General features: G+C 33.3%; 1 protein-coding gene across 6 annotated transcripts in view; it reads right to left on the reverse strand.

Moving 5' to 3' along the window:
• Positions 1–848: 848 nt before the first annotated feature.
• The window catches only part of fndc5b (fibronectin type III domain containing 5b), a 69472-nt gene continuing 52699 nt past the window's right edge, over positions 849–17621 (reverse strand). For 5 of the 6 annotated variants that reach the window (XR_012394579.1, XM_073930851.1, XM_073930852.1 and 2 more), the window contains one exon: positions 9366–11397. The gene's annotated coding sequence lies outside the window, so the exon portion shown is untranslated. Of the gene's footprint in view, positions 1679–1718; positions 9134–9285; positions 11398–17621 lie in introns of those variants that run through there. The other variant, NM_001044337.2, reaches the window with a different exon arrangement.

The following is a 17621-nucleotide window of genomic DNA, read 5'->3' on the forward strand; positions in this document are numbered from 1 at the left end:
TTTATGTATTACTTTATGTATTAATTTAATTGTTTTTAATCTATTAAAATAATTTTTTATTAAGATTTATTATTCGTAGGTGTCTGTCTCAATCTTTAAATAGAATATTATATGTTATCAATGTTTATACATGTTACTTCTAAAATACATTTGTTTTTAGATTTTTTTAATCATTTAAAGATGACAATATTTTCCAAGTAATATAAAAATGGCTTTTTCAGATTCTGCGAATTATAGAACTAGACTGGAAGAAATTAAATTAAATCATAATTGATTGTTTATTTCATACACCAGATGTTTTATTAACTCTGTAGCCACACATGCACAAAGTGACTGTAAAAATTAGTTTGCAATGAATTTGGTTGAACTAATAACTGACAATACATCTGAAGCATTTAAATTAAATTTATCATAAACATTTCAGCACTCTGCTACTTCTTTCTGTATTTACTAGTAAACTGGATGAACCCAAGTAGACAAACTGAAAATAAGCAATTGTTCTATTAACCAACTTAAAAAATTGTAAAATTTAATAATATATACATTATATATATATATATATACACACACACACACACACACACACACACACACACACACACACACACACACAATCTATCTATATTTTTGTATAAGTATGTTGTGTAAATACGTGTATGTAGATAAAAAGCTTAATTTTGATATTGAAAAAATCTTTTAAAAACATAAATATAAAAAAGTTCAAAACTTACAAACTATTTACAAATATGACCAAACACAAATTATGTTTGCTATCTATCTCTTTTTATAGTGTTATTGGGACCATTAGAAACACACATTCATGCATATTAATAAAAAAGACACACATATTTGAAAATACATGATCCTTTATTTTTTGTGGTTGTACATAATTAGACATTTATCTATTTGGTGCCCATATAAATTGTATAATTCTGTGTAGAATAGCAGAAACATGCTAGCCCTCATGAAGCATTGTTCAAGAACAACAGTTAACAGACTCGATGAATTACATAAAACATTCCTTCTGTTTGGAAATCCATGCGTTATAGTAAATATGTGAAACGAATGTTGGTTATGAGCCGCTCTGAATCTCATCTCTCTTCTTTTAAGGCATGATCCCTTTCACTAAATCTCCAGCATGCTTTACTGGAAATGCAAAGTTGCCACGACACACAACTATACTGTATGTACAAGAAATGCTCATTTAAACACTCTTAATATAGCATAATCGTAACCTGGACACCTTATTTTAACCTTATGTAGCTGTATGCTGGACCGAGTGGAAAGATGAAATAGGATTTTACACAGACTGTCGATAACACATGTCCATATACAGGCCAATGCATTGATTCACAGAAGCTTAACATAAGCATAAATATACTGTATATCATACTGTACCAACACTTGCTGTTTGTTCCTCATTATGACAGGCTGACGGAAATAGTAACACAGGGGTCTATTTTTGTTTCAGATTTTTAAATGAACTATTTATTCTCGCTCTTCAGAGATGCTATAAATGAAACTCTCAGATTGAAAAAATAATAATAAAGGGTTTTCTTTTTATCCCAAATACATAGCAGAGGTTTTTCTTTTACATACGAAAAATTAAAGTGGGTAAAATGAAGTCAAATATTATATATATATATATATATATATATATATATATATATATATATATATATATATATATATATATATATATATATATATATATATATGTATATATATGTATATATATATATATATGTGTGTGTGTGTGTGTTTGTATATATATAAATGTTTATATATATAGAAATGTATTTTTTAAATGTTAATATGACTGAATAAAAAAATAATTGTTGATGCAATAGTGTAAAATTGTGGACTAGATTTACAGAAATCTTAATTGTACTGCTTAATATAGACCATTTTGAGGGATGTACACAAAAACAATGGTCCCAACATATTTTCTGTTTTACATTTTTAATTTCTATAGCTTCCGAGAATCCAAAAAGAGCCACATGTTGATAAATAAAGTTATGATAGCTGTTTTAACAGCTATTGCCTCTTGTTACAGTTATGAAATAGCTTGATAACAAGCAGGAAATGTTCATGGGCCAATGACATGACGACATTGAAATGGTCTATAATAATAGCATTATGTCAAATATAATACATAATGGAATACTTAGAATTATTTTCAAAAAATTAATAATGACAGAAATTAGGTCAATTAAATTTCAATTTACAGTGTTTTCTTTAAGTAAATAATTTCTATTATAGTGTGTAATACTTAAAACATATTGCAATTTCATTTTAACTGCATTTTTTATTAGGCTAATTGTTAGTCTTGTACTGTTTTTAGATATTTTAAATATATTATTATTTTGGTAACTGTTTCTAAGACGTTCATATTGCTACACCTTTGCTTAATTTGTCTGGAGTGCCAGCTATAATTCCAAAAATGTATTTAAGACTTATCACTCCAGCTAGTCAGACAATAGGGTATATGCTGAAGTATGCAGGAGAACTTTTAATTTTGCAATAATCTAGGTTGATCGCTTCCAGTGACCTGTATGTAGTTACAAAATCGTTGTTTTTAACGTCTATTTTCTTTAAAAATCAACAATTGTCACTACCTGACTAATATATGATATAAAGTAAATCTCAGATTGTGCACTCCATTAAATCAAATTTTCCCGTTTTATGCTAGAACAACAAAACGAATGCTGAAGTCTGTTTAACTAATTATATTTCAATTACATTATAACATCGATGCTATTAAAGGAACCTAATGAAATTGAAAAAAGTCATCATTAACCATTCACCGGAAGTTTATTGGTATGGAAAGAAACACTAGCTGTGCATATACTCTATCCTGATAGTCATGATAATCTTTTAACTGTCTACCCCACAATCAAGGAATCATATTACATGCTTTTAAGCATTTCAACAATGCTGTTGTTGAATATCTTTGATTGTTATAGAGATGCTTCACCCCACAATGAAATTTCTCTCAATTTTTTTTTTTTCGCATATGCATCAAACCCATTTGGCTTTCTTTTTTTGTGATAATTGAAAGAGAGATATATCAAAATGTCCAAGCTGCTCGTTTCCAGTACAGCTATTGGTCCCTGTCCATTATGTGGAAAAGTGCAACCCAGACATTCTTAATAAATTCAAATTTTTTTGGTTCAACAAGGATGATGTTGGAACAACATTCGAGAGTTTAAACTTTTTAAACTTTCAAAAATTTTCACTTCAAAAAGCACAAGTCAAGCTTCTCAAATTTTTCTTATAGTTTTCATGTGCTTGTGTGTTTCAGAGTGCGTTTACACAACAGTATTTTATTAAAACTCAAAGGGTGAAACTTTGTCAAAACAAGCCCTGCTCACTGAAAATGACTAATGCTATGCCAACCAAAAGCTCTTGACAGTGCACGTATGATCCTATTGTCCACTTTTGGTTGTTTTTTGGTTGTCAAGTATTTATATATGACTATCCAAAGTTGTGTTTTTTGTTTGTTTGGTTTTTAAGAGTTTACAAAAATTATAGAGTCAAAATTTGGTTTATTTTATTATTATTATTAATGCTTGGCCCTAATCCGCTTCGGTACAAAATGTGTTACAAACATTTCTGTTTGTTTTTTTTAAAAATGGTGTAAAGGCCCCATTAGTGTACATCAGACGGCCGTTCAGCTTTTCTAACTGATGACACGAGCGCAGAAGCACAAAATGTGATTACATTTGCTAAATCTCTCCAACTGTGCCGGCTCTAAAAGCTCTCTCAAGTGTCACTAACAGGAGAATTATTCTCTTCAATAAGTAGCAAATGAGCTGCTCTCTTCAATCCAGATGTTTTTTGCTCGGGCTTTGGAGATTCTCTTTGAGAGGACTTTAGAGGTAAAGAATAGGATAAGCTTGGATAGTGGGAGGGGAATAAATCGTTCTGATTTGCTCATGTGAATGTTGATCATATGACAGTCTATTAGAGGTGACTGCTGCTTTTACTATGTAGGAGAACAATGTGAGATGATTTGTATGATAATAGCTGAGTTCTGAATTGAGTAATATTATACAAACATCCTGTTTGTATGTAGAACTCACTGGGTAAATCCAATCAAAAGGTTTCCAGGTCATATTCAGACCAAAATCAAAATAATATAAAATAAGAAATTCTATTTTGCATTAAGTAACTCCTATTTAATAACCACTGAAATTATGAATGAAATAATAATAAATATGTGAAATATTATTTCAGTTTCAATTATTTTTAAGCATAATCACTTCAGTCAATATTGATATCATGTTCATGGTCAAGACCCAATTATCAGTGTTTAAAAAGTTTAGAATTTTGTGGAGAGCATTGTGGACTTTCTTTTAAGATGCAGTGTTTCTCAACCACCTTCCTGGAGGACCACCAACTCTGCACATTTTCCTTGTCTCCTAACCGAACACACCTGATTCAGATCATCAGCTCGTAAACAGAAACTAAAAGACCTGCAATAGGTGTGAAAAGGAGACATCCAAAACATGTAGTGTTGGTGGACCTCCAGGAACGTGGTTGAGAAACACTGATTTAATGATTTATTAATGATTACATATAATCATATAATCTTTGTTTTCAATGTGCTCAATTTTTACATAAACCTATGTTAAATATTTTAAAATCAAAATAAATATTCAAATATTTTTCTTTTTTTTTCTTGGTTTACACTCTAAATAATCCTTGGGTTTTTAAAAACCAAACTTAGGTCAAATCCGGATAAACTCAATGTTGGGAGAACTTGTTTTTTAAATTAAATTTAAATGATGCTTTTTAAAACTATTTCGTCGGGCTTATTTGACCAAATTCTGGCTTAGGGGCTGATCACACCAAACGCGATTTATGCGTTGAGAGGCGCCTCTTTTTAAGGGTTAACTAACAGCCGTGAGCGTTTTGCGCGCCGATTAAGTGCCCTGCACGCCTCGCAATTTTACCGCCTGCTGCGCCTCGCATTTTTGCCGTTGCACGGCGTGTGCTCTAAGTTGAAAAAAGTCAACTCTGAGCGGAAAAAGCATGTTACATCACTCGCATCTGTTTCATTTTCCAATCCAATGAAAGCAGAGGCTGGATTTCCGTTGAGGTGCCAGCAGTGTTTATGTTGTCAAGACATAGGAAAGACTTTTGGTTGCTGTTCTAAGTTATCCAGAGCTGTATGACATCACAAATCTTGAATATCACAATATTATTCGATATTAGAGTTGTATTAATATCAACAGCAACACTCTCGCAAAATACCCAGCTGATTTAGTCGTTACCAAGCAACATAAAAAACGCGCACATCTCTTCTTTTTTTCTTGACAACAAAAAATGCAGTGAGGTGCGCCTCACATTTTTAGAATGTAAAGAGGCATTCGGTGTGATCGGTCCCTTAGAACAAACTAGCATTATATATATTTTTTTAATTGTGGGTTAATTTGGGTTAAAAAATGACCTAGACCTGCTCTTCAAAAAAGACATTAATGACTAATGCTATGCCAGGACAGTAGATGGCGATGTCACATTTGTAAAGAAGCACTTGACTGTGTACACGTATGATCCACTTTAGTTGTTTTTTGGTTGTTAAGTACTTGTATATGTAGGCCTGTCACAATAATCAATCTACTGTATCGACTTTATCGCTACTATATCGCACAACACACGGACATGACCTCAATCATTTTTGCTGATGCAATATATATCGCCCATACATAAAAACCAGTTTTAAGCTAATTGTGCAACATCTCGATTGGAGATGTTAGTGTCAGTATGGTTAAAAAAAAAACACTCTAGTTTAAACTGTAAATTACAATAGTATATTTTCATGTGGGTGGCTGACAACTGAAAATAGATCTGGTAGCAGATATCGCAGCCTCTGTTACTTTTTACCCTTCACTTTTTTTGGTTAACGTTTATTATTTATTTAGGATATGCATTATCACATTCTGATTCCAATGCGTGATTATTAAATTGTTAAAATGACTAAAATTAAATTAAATATTCTTAAGAATAAAATGTTATTTGTTTTTTAGAAGAGTGTACTTGCATTGTGATGATTTTCTATTGTCATTCCTGCATTATATAATGAGTGGCATTAAAAGGTCTTAATAGACAACATCGTTTATCCTAATATATTTTGGTGCAATATATTGTACCACATAAAAAATAGATATCGTGACAGACCTCTGTATATGTTTTGTCATTTTCATTGTACATTTCAAAAGCCATTTTTTTAAAGCTTGCATTTTCAGGCCCCATGTTTCCATGTACATGAATGACAAAAATGGGATTAGGGTCAAGGTTAATAATAATAAAGTACTAAAAATACATCCAAATGAAAGTAATTGTATTGTCAAATTCTTTAACTTTCAAAAAGAATAACATAAAACGTTGAGAATAAATAAATTACATTTTAAAAATAAAGATGTTCAATAAAAAAAAAAGTTAAACATCAGATTTCATATATAATTTCATATATAGTTTTAATACGTTTATTCTCGAGAGGGTTACAATTTTTTACATTTATTTTTAGTTTAGTAGAATTTGGGTTAAAATATGACCCAGACCTGCGCTTCAAAAAGGACATTAATGACTAATGCTATGCCAAGTCAGTAGGTGGCGATGTCACTTTTGTAAAAAAGCACTTGACAGCGCACATATCCAAAGGGTTTTTTTTTTTTTTTTTTTTTTTTTTTTTGTCATTTTCATTGTACATTTCAAAAGCCATTTTCTAAAGCTTGCATTTTCAGGCCCCATGTTTCCATGTACATGAACGACCAAAACTACAAAGCAGGATTAGAGTCAAGTTAAACAATAATAAAGAAATAAAAATGCATCTAAATGAAAGTAATTGTAATGTTAAAGTGTTTAATTTTCAAGAAGAATTATGAAAATAAAAAGTTAAGAATAAATAAATTGCATTTTAAAATTAAAGATCATATTCAAAATTCTAATTTAAAACTTTTTTTTTGAAGTTTGAAAAGTTTATTCACAAAAGGGTTTCTTCTTTTTACATTTATTTTTAGTTTAGTAGAATTTGGGTTAAAATATGACCAAGACCTGCACTTTAAAAAGTTCTTTTAAAATGTGCCAAAATGCCCAATAGTGCATTGACTTCATTTTCTGTTTCCTGCATGACAGATGAAAATTATTATTTAAAAAAAATCTTTTAGAGAAGAATTTGAATCGTTCTTCACTTCATTTAAAATCAGACATTCCCATAAAACATGAAAAAGCAAACAGTAAATGTCACACTATTCCACAACCCGGTGTCGCACTTTACATGAAATATATCAATAATCATAATGAAAGTGCTTCCAGTTAATCCAGGACACAAAAGCTCAGTCCGTCTCTGACCACGAAACTCATCGCCGGTTCTCTCTGGTTTCAGCCAGTCCTGCGTAAAGCCTCTCCGACAGAATATTGATATGAGCCATTTTTCACCCAGCAGTCCGTCTGAGCTTCTTTCCCCATGGCCAAGGTTAATTAGCAGTCATTAAAGAAGAAATATACGCTTTTCCTCCTCTGGCAAGAATGAAAAATGAAGGCGCGGACATTTCATAGACGAGAGAACAGTCCGAGGGGGCAACAGTCACCAATGCACAACGTTTAACTGTTCAGAAATCCAACGCTTGATTAATGATGCCATTCATCCCAACAATGAATGCTTTTGCCTGAGAATGAATGGCTATCCAAACTTAAAAGTAAATACCGTATTTCTATATCAATACCACCGCTTATTGTGTTCTTATATTTTTTTTGTATATAAGGTTAATGGGAGTTTTTGTTCTTAGATCAAATGCTAACAGTTTAATGCACGTCCTTGGGAAATGCATACAAGTCTCATGACCTCATTAAAGTCTAGTGTCGTCGTATTGAACTCATCATGATCGTGTAGGGTCCCAAATGAGCAGCGGCTGAGGGAATCAATGTATTCTAGACCTCTGACCTGCATTGCCATAATTCTTCTTTCCTGACACCAGAGGACGTAGTGAGTTTGCCCGAGAGACTAGCTGATAGGGACATTACCCCTTACCCATCAAGACTGTCTGACTGTTGGGTTCGTACTTGTGTAGATTTCTGAACTTGTTAAAATGTGTCATAGGGTGTTTACACGACAATGGCATAATTAGGAGAAATACTTTCAATTGTTTTTGGTGTTTTGCATACAAACAAGAAAGTTGTTAAAACAATCCTCATTCAAAGAGATGAGTTGTTTCTACGGAAACTAATAAAAATGCTGTAATATGCATGCCAGGCCAGTTGGTGGCGATGTCATTTTATAAAGAAACACTACATATCTGCGCACACATGGTCCTGTAGTTTGGCATTGTCTTTTTGGTTGTCGAGTATACTCGTGTGATGTCAAAATATTGTAGTGGGGCAAATGAACACTTTTACAGTAAAACACTTTGCCTTGTGGTTTACTTATAGCTTGCTTGGCGAGCAATCCAATGATCATACATAAAATATTTGGTTGAATTATTATATTTTTTATCAAGTTGTCATTTATTAATTAGAACATTAGAAGGCATTTTAAAAATAAATATTATAACTTTTTTTAACCTAAAATTTTGACAATAACCCCTGGTTTCACAGACAAGGCATAATCCTAGTCCTAGACTAAAATGTAAGTCTGAACTGTTTCAACTGAAATAAAATTGCACTGATTGATTTTTAAATATATCAGTGCCTTTGTTTTGTCCCATGATGCACACCAGTAATGTTTATTTATTTTTTTATTTTTTTTCGTAAGCATGTTTATAAAAAATACTTAAATGTCCTAATTGAACTATGGCCTAAACCTGGCTATAGTCTAAGCCCTGTCTGTGAAACCGGGCCTATAAATAGTAATTTAATTAAAATAAAATCCCTGACTAAAAATTTTTTTTTAAAATGACAGAAATTTTAGATACAAATGAAGAAATTATTTGTATGCATTGGAAAAATTTGCTTACTTGATTAATGTTTGTACTTCATGACTACAGTTTGCTGTCCTTTGTGAGCTCCATAATTTTTTCAAAGAAAACAAATTAACGACAGGACTTATCAATCGAGAATGGACTCCATTTTTGGATTGAGAATGGATTTGATTTTAATTAATTAATATATATATATATATATATATATATATATATATATATATATATGTACATATATATATATATATATATATATATATATATATATATATATATGTATATATATATATACATATATATATATATATATATATATATATATATATATATATATATATATATATATATATATATATATATATATAAATTATTATTTTTTTTTTAAGAAATTATCAAATTTCACAGTCAAATTATTCACAGTAAAGGTCTTTGCACACTGAAGTCCAAAATTGTCGTATGTGTTTATTTCATAGTCATATGCAAAAAATTTGTCACGTAAACAAACCTTGCACACTGAGTTTGGTGTGTATTAAATAATGCATTCTGCAAAAACATTTCGGAGTCAGTTTAAGCAGTGATACTTTGTTCTCCTCTCTTCTCCAAAAAAGAAAAAGAAATATGCAACATATTGTGAACATAGAGCCTACATAGAGAGGAAGGGGAGTTCTCCTCCTCGTCAGAGCTGCAATACAATTATCTCGACATGCAAAGTTCACTCCAGGAAATCACTGGAGTTTTGATACATTGCTTTTGATGCACATTCACGTACATAAACAAATCTTAAACGGAGACTTGCAGTACTTATAGACATTAAAATAGATGATGTGTCAAAGCAACTGACCAAAAGTGGACCATGCTTTCTATTATAATGTTTATGGGCAGTACGTCAAATGTATGGACACACACACACACCAAACATCCAGTCAGCTGTCTGCCACATTTTGTCTTTATTTTATGCGCTGTGTTTGTCATAAAGTTATCTGCGGCTCAAATGACGACATTCTGTATTTAGCTTTTCGCTTGTACAGTGGCTCTGAACTGTCAAAACACCTCTCAAAGGATTCTTTTGGATGCGAAAAGCGACAGAAATCAAACCTAGTTCGAATTTATGACAGACGAAAGTTTTGGAGGCAGTGTGTCAATACGGTTCACACAACATGAGGTCAAATTTATGTTTTAGCGTGCAAAAATACAGACGAAAATTTTAGATTTAGTGTGCCTTAAGAATATGAGGGTGAAATATTTCTGTAAATTTGTCAAAAAGTAAAGAAATCAGTAAAAAAAAAAAACACTGAATTATGTATGCCAGGCCAGTCGAGGGCGATATCACTAAGCTTCTGTGCACACATCCTCCAGTAGTTCACTAATGTTAATTTGGTTAAGAGACCACAAAAGTCAGTTTCAAAAACTTGCACTTTGAAACCCATTTTGAAAGTTTAACATTTTCAGGCCATTGTTAAGCAAATATGAACTACCAAGAGTTTTAGTCGAAAACATTGTCGTGTAAACGCCTCTAAGACTAAACATATTAAAGGGAAAGTAATCAGGGGAAAAAGAGCCTGTAGAAAAAAAGGCACCCAACTCTATATCACAGCGCCATGTAAAAGCGGTAAATAGCCATACTCATGACGAATATGCTAATGAATATCATGTGAGGACCAAAATAACCATCACTGTACAGAAATGTGCTCATTAGACACAGCAAGCTGTTGATTTACTTGAGACACACAAGCGGTTAAATAGGTTTTCTATCACTATTATAATATGGAGCTCTTCTTCTTCTTCAGTCGCCGTTCGGTTGTGATTTGGCCACAGATGAATGAACACAACGCGGCCTATGTGGTCCATCGTTTAGTTTTGTTTTCCTGAATGCCCTGAGAGCAAGAGTGCTGAGAAGAAAGATCCAACTGCACCAATTAAACCACATCAAATGATCTAGAGGGTCCGTGATTGGCTGCTGGAGGGAGGATAATGGAGGATTGAAAGCAACTGGAGGTGTGAAGAGAAGAATCGGAGAACAAACGTTGAGAGATGGTGAAGTCTGAGACCTGATGCTGGAACAGCGCTGATAATGGCGGTGAGTTTGGAAAAAAACACTTATCCTTTCTCTTACACAGCACACGGTTCTGGTTTATTTGGGGAGGCAGGTTGGTTTTCTCCTTATCTCTGTGTGTCAAATAGGAACACTCCTGGTGGCTCGGCGTCTCTGCTCTTCCAGCTCACAGCCGGTTTCGAGTCTTGTACATCGAAGCTCAGCGACTCTCTCTCTCTTTAAACAGCTGAAACTTCCAGCGTTGCAGTTTTCGGAACCGTCCTGTCCATTTTTCGTCCTTAAGTTTGTGTCAATGTCCCAAACTGACAAGCACCAAAGAGTTGATGTTGATCGATGGGAATACTTAAAAGGTTGTTTTGGTCGAGGATGAGCGGTGGGCTTCACAACTGTGAATTGATGGCTTACTTGTTTTGTCTCGGAGCACTTTGGGAAGATAAAAAAAAGGAGAAGTTAAAAGAACAAAGTGCATTTCCTCAAGGAGATAAGAGTAGTGCTTACTAGGCAGCAAAAGAAGAGTGGAAGTTTTAGTGTGGGACATTGAGTGTGTTTTATTGTCAGTCAATGGAATCAATAAACATGCTCTGTTCCAAAACCTAGAGAGCTGACTATGTATGCGGCATTTTAAGGTGTATATACATAATATATACTTAAGGTGTGACACAAAAGCATGACTAGGCCCACACGGAATCTGCACACACAGAAATCCACAGATTTCTGCAGATTTTTAGGTTATCATGTAGTCTATTTATTTTCTTGTATAAATGTGTGTAAATTGATATTTATTCAGTTTTTTAAATGATTTCAGTAATATTATTGAATAATATGAAAGTGTTCATTTGATTTATTTACAATACAGTTTGTAAAGTAATATTTTCTGTCTTTTAGTAGAGATATTATATCAGAGACTTGCTTTGTTTACCAAATACATTGATCTAGATGGATTTGCTTTGTAAACATTAAAGTTATTAAAAAGTTATTCATTTTTTATTTCAAATATTAAAGTTTTTAGTTAAAATACTCCCAAAATAATTCTGCATAAATCCGCAGATTTTTTTTATTTATTTATTTTTTTTTACAAATATCATCACAGAAATTGCAAAAAATGTCTGCAGATTCTGTCTGGCCCTGGGCATGAGGAAGGCTTTCCTATTATTCTCACGATTCTTTACTGTTCATGATGCATGCTTTCTCATGAGGTTATGTGCGAGTAGGGCTGCACAATTCTGGCTAAAATGAGAATCACAATTATTTATTTTTTTTTTGCTTATAATCAAGATCACAATTTTTTCACGATTCTGTATAGGTAAAATAAAGGTTAATATGTGTAAGCTATTGTTATTCTCAAACATATGGTAGAACAATAATAATATTAGACCTATGTGTAGGTCTATTGTTGGTTAAAATGCAAAATTTTGTATAGACATGGAACGGTGACTTGAACAGACTTTAAATATTGGTAATTCACAGTAAAGTGATGACATCAGAAAATTCATAATTCTAAAGTTGAATTATTATGTTTGAGACATACGCTTGCCATTTGTCATTGACAACATTATTAGACCATTTTTTTACTGGTAAAATGAGACAAAAAAAGTACACTTACAAAAAAAAAAAAAAAAACTGATGTTTTTTTTTTTTTTTTTTTTACATTTAGCCCAAGCCACAAATATATTCATCAGTGTAAAACCTATGACTGGTGGAAAAACATACTCAGTGTACCTCTCCACTTTTGTCATGGCCTCTTTTGGCATTAACTAGCTTATCCTTCAGGTTTTTCTAAACTTTTTAACATAAACTTTTCTCCTTTTCCACTGCTGTTGCTATTTCCAGCAAATAATTATTGGTCATCACTTGCTTTTGTTTATATCTCGAACAGTTATACCTATTACAATTTATTAAAATATTAATGACAACAAAACATGAGTTGCTTTACAAATAGATGTTTTATTATTGCAAAAATAAAAGCAAAAAAAAAACACACTTACTAAAAAATACTTGGAGTGTTTTTTTAGATTTAGCCCGCTCTACAATTCACACATTACTGTCTGGCTAGTTTCTGTCCTCTTACTATGCTAAAAAGGCAGTGATGGTCCAACATTACAGATCATTATCACCAAGCCCAGAGAAACAGGGCATCAGTATATGTTCCTTTCCACTTATCAAAAAATAATTTTGTGACTTCATTTAGTTTTGTAAATATTAAATAGTTTTAAATACAAAATTAAACTAAATACATCAGTGCAAAACCTATAACTGGTGGAAAAACATAGTCTGTAATTGTGCACATTTTGCCATGGCTTCTCTTGGTTTTAATAAACTTATTCTTCAGGTTTTTCAAACCTTTTAACAAAAACTTTCTTCTTTTCCATGACTGGAATTGCAGTTTCTAGCCAATAATTATTGATTGTCTGGTTATCTCTCTGATCACGGGTCATAAAGATGTGTGTACTGTTGTACTGTTTCAGGTAAAATCTCTTCAAAGTGTTTCATATTTAACTCAATACAGTTGCAGTGCTGCGCACACTGTTTGCTCAAGTTTTAAAAAATGCCCTATGCACCGCCAGCTGAAATCATCCCACCCAAAGCGAACCTCCGCAAACTCCGTGATGACGTCACATTCGCGCACTCAAGCGAACAAGCGGACGCGTCGAGTATAAACCAGGCTTAATACGCATGCACACTGGATTAACTATGGCGGAGGCAATTAACTTTGGGCTGTTACCATGTCATGTATTTTGCACGCACAAATTCGTTATTTCTTTTCTTGTATGCAATGAGAGTGATGTGCACAAACCGCGAGTTACATGACAATTACGTGACAAAAACTGACCATTCAACTTCATACTTTGTAGGCTATGGAATATGCACATTTCTATTCCAAAGAGAAAAAAATACAAAAGGAAAACACCAAACAAGTTCATAATAAAGTTTAATCAAAAGGGCCTTTCAGACAGAGGTTCAGCAGCCATCGACTCTTTACAAGAGAAATATTTATCTTATGCTTAGATTTACATTAGACACATACTATTTTTTGATTCTTATTTTTGTTGATTGATTTATTCATTGTTCTGTCATTTGTTTTGAGTGGGAAATTATTACTTTTGTTTAAATGCCAAAAACTTTTTATTCACTTATTTTTAAATCCAAAGAGAAATGGACTATTGTTTGTTTTTATTAATATTGTGTGCTCTATTATTTGGTTACTGAGCAGCAATAAATAACACTTTCACAAATTACAAATGTGATTTTTCTAAACTGGTAGTGCTTTGAGATTAATCGATGCATAATAACCGTGATTATTCCTCAGACTATAATCGTACAACTAAAATCTGTAATCGTTGCATCTCTACATGAAGGTTTGTATGATTACTGTGAGTTCACACCATCGCTGGCGAGAGCGTCAAAGTTTGCTCTGGCCGCCCTGCCAGTCTTAAAGGCTATGTCGGCATCAAAGTTCGCTACATTGATCTCGTATTTAAAGGAGCCGTTGCAGCATATCAACTAATTACTTTGATTCCTGAATAAAAACACACTTTTTACAGGGAAAATGTTGAGCACCTTTTATTAAGTAAATTTAATTATGGAAGATCAAGTTGTGGTGTGTGTGGTGTGGCTTTGCTCCGCTTATGCATTATATTCTTATGTCTGAAATGTTCTGAAGCAGCAATAGTGTTTTGCACTTTTGTCTTTATAGTTAGCATGAGATTCCCGCATAAGATTTTTATTTTTTAAATATATAGCGTTAATGCACATAAGACACTTTTAAAATGTATCTCCCTGTAAGCCAGTGGTTCTTAATTTGCCCTGCTCATTTTGTATGTCTTCTTTACTTAACACACCTGATTCAGATTATCAGCTCGTTATCAGAGATCCATGAACTGATCCTTGTGTGTCAAATTAGAGAGACATACAAAATGGGCCAGAGGACCGGACTTGAGAACTACTGATGTAAGCAAACAAAGAAACTTCGTTAATAATTGGATATCCGACTATTGCAATAATCAAACCCTTGGAAACAATTCTGGTTGGAACCAAAGTTTATAGGAGAGTGTTCTCTGGAATCCTCTCAAGCGGTATACCTCCTACATTTTGCTTGCCGCCAAACCACATCATAGCTCGTTATCATAGAGTTGACTTGATTTAAACTCTCTTCGATGCCCAAACCATCTAAAATGCGCCGCTTCTTGCCGCCAGCTACTATTGAAAATGAATGACTTCCGACTACTTTGACGCTCTCGCCCCCTGCAGTGTGAATGCACAGTTGCAGTTGAACAACTGAAGTTACAATGTTTTTTGACTTTAAACATCTCATGACAGTTGGTGAAGGAGAGAGCTTTCGGATTTCATCTGAAATATCTTAATTTGTGTTCTGAAGACAAGTAAAGGTCTCAGCGATTGGAGCGACATTGGAGGGTGAGTAATTAACAAGTTGCATTTGTGTGTAAACTAAACCTTAAAATATATGAATATAAAAAATCTAATGGTCAAAAGTGAGTATGCTAACACAGCTTTTGTGCATATATTAGCATACACATTAACAGTTTGCTGTGGTTTGATTCATTCATTGTTTGTTTATGATTTCAAATTGGGTTATGGGGAATTGGTCTTAGCAATGACAACTTTTGATGTTGAAAAGTGACTTTTATTCTCTCATTTAATTGTTCAAAACAAACAAATTGTCTGTGAACCTTCTGTTATTTAGGCTTACTCAAAGACATTTTAAACTACTAAAAATGCCAATAAATTAGGGGTGACAAAATTAATTGTTGCTTAGGTGCACCACAATGCAGACACAGATAATTCTGTATCAGTTTATTCGATATATATTCAGTAATATATCCTAACTGGTTATTGCGTACTGACGTCCTTCATCTCATATGCGTTATATTGCGGTAGCATACTATGGTGAGGGAGGCAACCACGAGTAATTAAAACACTCCAACTGCTTAAAAAAACACACAGAAATGTGCACAATTCACTCTGTGTGAGTTCACTGAACAGTCTTTCTCTGATACTGAAAGTTACAGTTAAAGCCCCTATTTCACTGCTGTAGGGAAAATGAAAGCTGTAAACTCCATTTCTCTCTCTCACTGTGGACATTTGACCTGCCGGTGTGAGGTAACTTTTCCTCTCCTCTCGGCTGTTACAGCAATACTCGTGGATTCACACAAATAAGCCTGTCTGCAGAGTTTTCTCCACCTCATCTGTCATGGATCAGCTGTGTTCGCCATTGTCGTTTATCAGTGTCACTCATTGGTGAAAAGAGCCAGAGCATTTGAGCCAATTAGAGTCCTTTCTGTTCTGAACTGAACTGAACTTAAACACTAAAAACTGAACTACACTGTTCCAGTTACTATGACCATTTATGTGAAGCTGCTTTGACACAATCTACATTGTAAAAGCGCTATACAAATAAAGCTGAATTGAATTGAATTGAATTCAGCGTGTGACCAATCAAATCGGTGTAAAAACTCACTCAACAACGCTCAAAAAGCAAGCGGGATAATATTTACGTTTGTTTATTTTCTTTAAATGCTCTTGTTCTGTGCATGTACTTGAATTTTGATTAATACATAAAAAAAGTGTTCTCTTTAAACAGGTAACATTAAAGATACAGTTCTTAAATTTGCTTATATTAAAGGACAAAGTTGTATTACAAATAATATATACATTTATTTGTACATTTTATACAAGAATTCATGTGCTGTGAAGTAAACTATAAAATTGTACATGGAAAGCATCATCATTGCATCCTGATGCACCGGGATATCGAAGTGAACTGAAACTATGGCATGATAATCATAACTGAACCAAACCGTGAGACCAGTGTGTTCAACACCACTACAATAAATGTTACATTTGTTAAATAAGTTACATTTTTAACATCAAAAGTTTTCAGAACAGAAATCAAGCTTCCAAAGTGATGTAAATGCATACATAAACATAAAACACTCAATATGGAAACTGTCTGGTTAACAGTCTGGTTCAGAATTGACTCCTTGTGGCACATTTGTGAGTTGTGCATGGCACTGTTGCCAACTATTTTCAATGAAAAGCTGCTGAGCTCTGCCCGAAAAGTTGCTAGATTACATCATACGTCATTTTGTATATTGCTGACGTCATCACGTTCTACCGTTTCTATTTGTTTAATAGCCTATGGTTAATAAAGGGATATTTATATTTGCACTACACTTTATGTATGCATGTCAATTTAACTAAATGTATTGCTGTGTGAATACAGTATATCAGTATAGATGTGTAGTGAATTTGCAGTAATCTCCCAGACAAGTTCTGAAACTCTCACTAAAATATCTGTGATTGTGAACAAGAAAAGAATAAACTATCATTTTAAATTGTTAAAATAAAAGAAAAGCAGATCGGTTTGACTGTACAATGAAAATACCTCACACTGCCGGTGCTAAATCGTTTGCTGTTGGTATGCAGAGGAGTGGTCTGCTTTCAGGCTGCAAGTGAGAGAGACTGCTGTATGAGGACTGGGCCGCATGTCAGTGCATTGAGGCAGGGGAGGGGTCGACGGCATCGCCCGCAGCACATTGAGAAGTGCTGTCACTAGTCACTTTTTGAAAATTTGTCGCTAGGGGGTCTGAAAAGTCGCTAAATTTAGCGACAAAGTCATGAAGTCACTG

The sequence above is a fragment of the Danio rerio genome, chromosome 19 (assembly GCF_049306965.1).
Source record: "Danio rerio strain Tuebingen ecotype United States chromosome 19, GRCz12tu, whole genome shotgun sequence".
Taxonomy (NCBI): domain Eukaryota; kingdom Metazoa; phylum Chordata; class Actinopteri; order Cypriniformes; family Danionidae; genus Danio; species Danio rerio.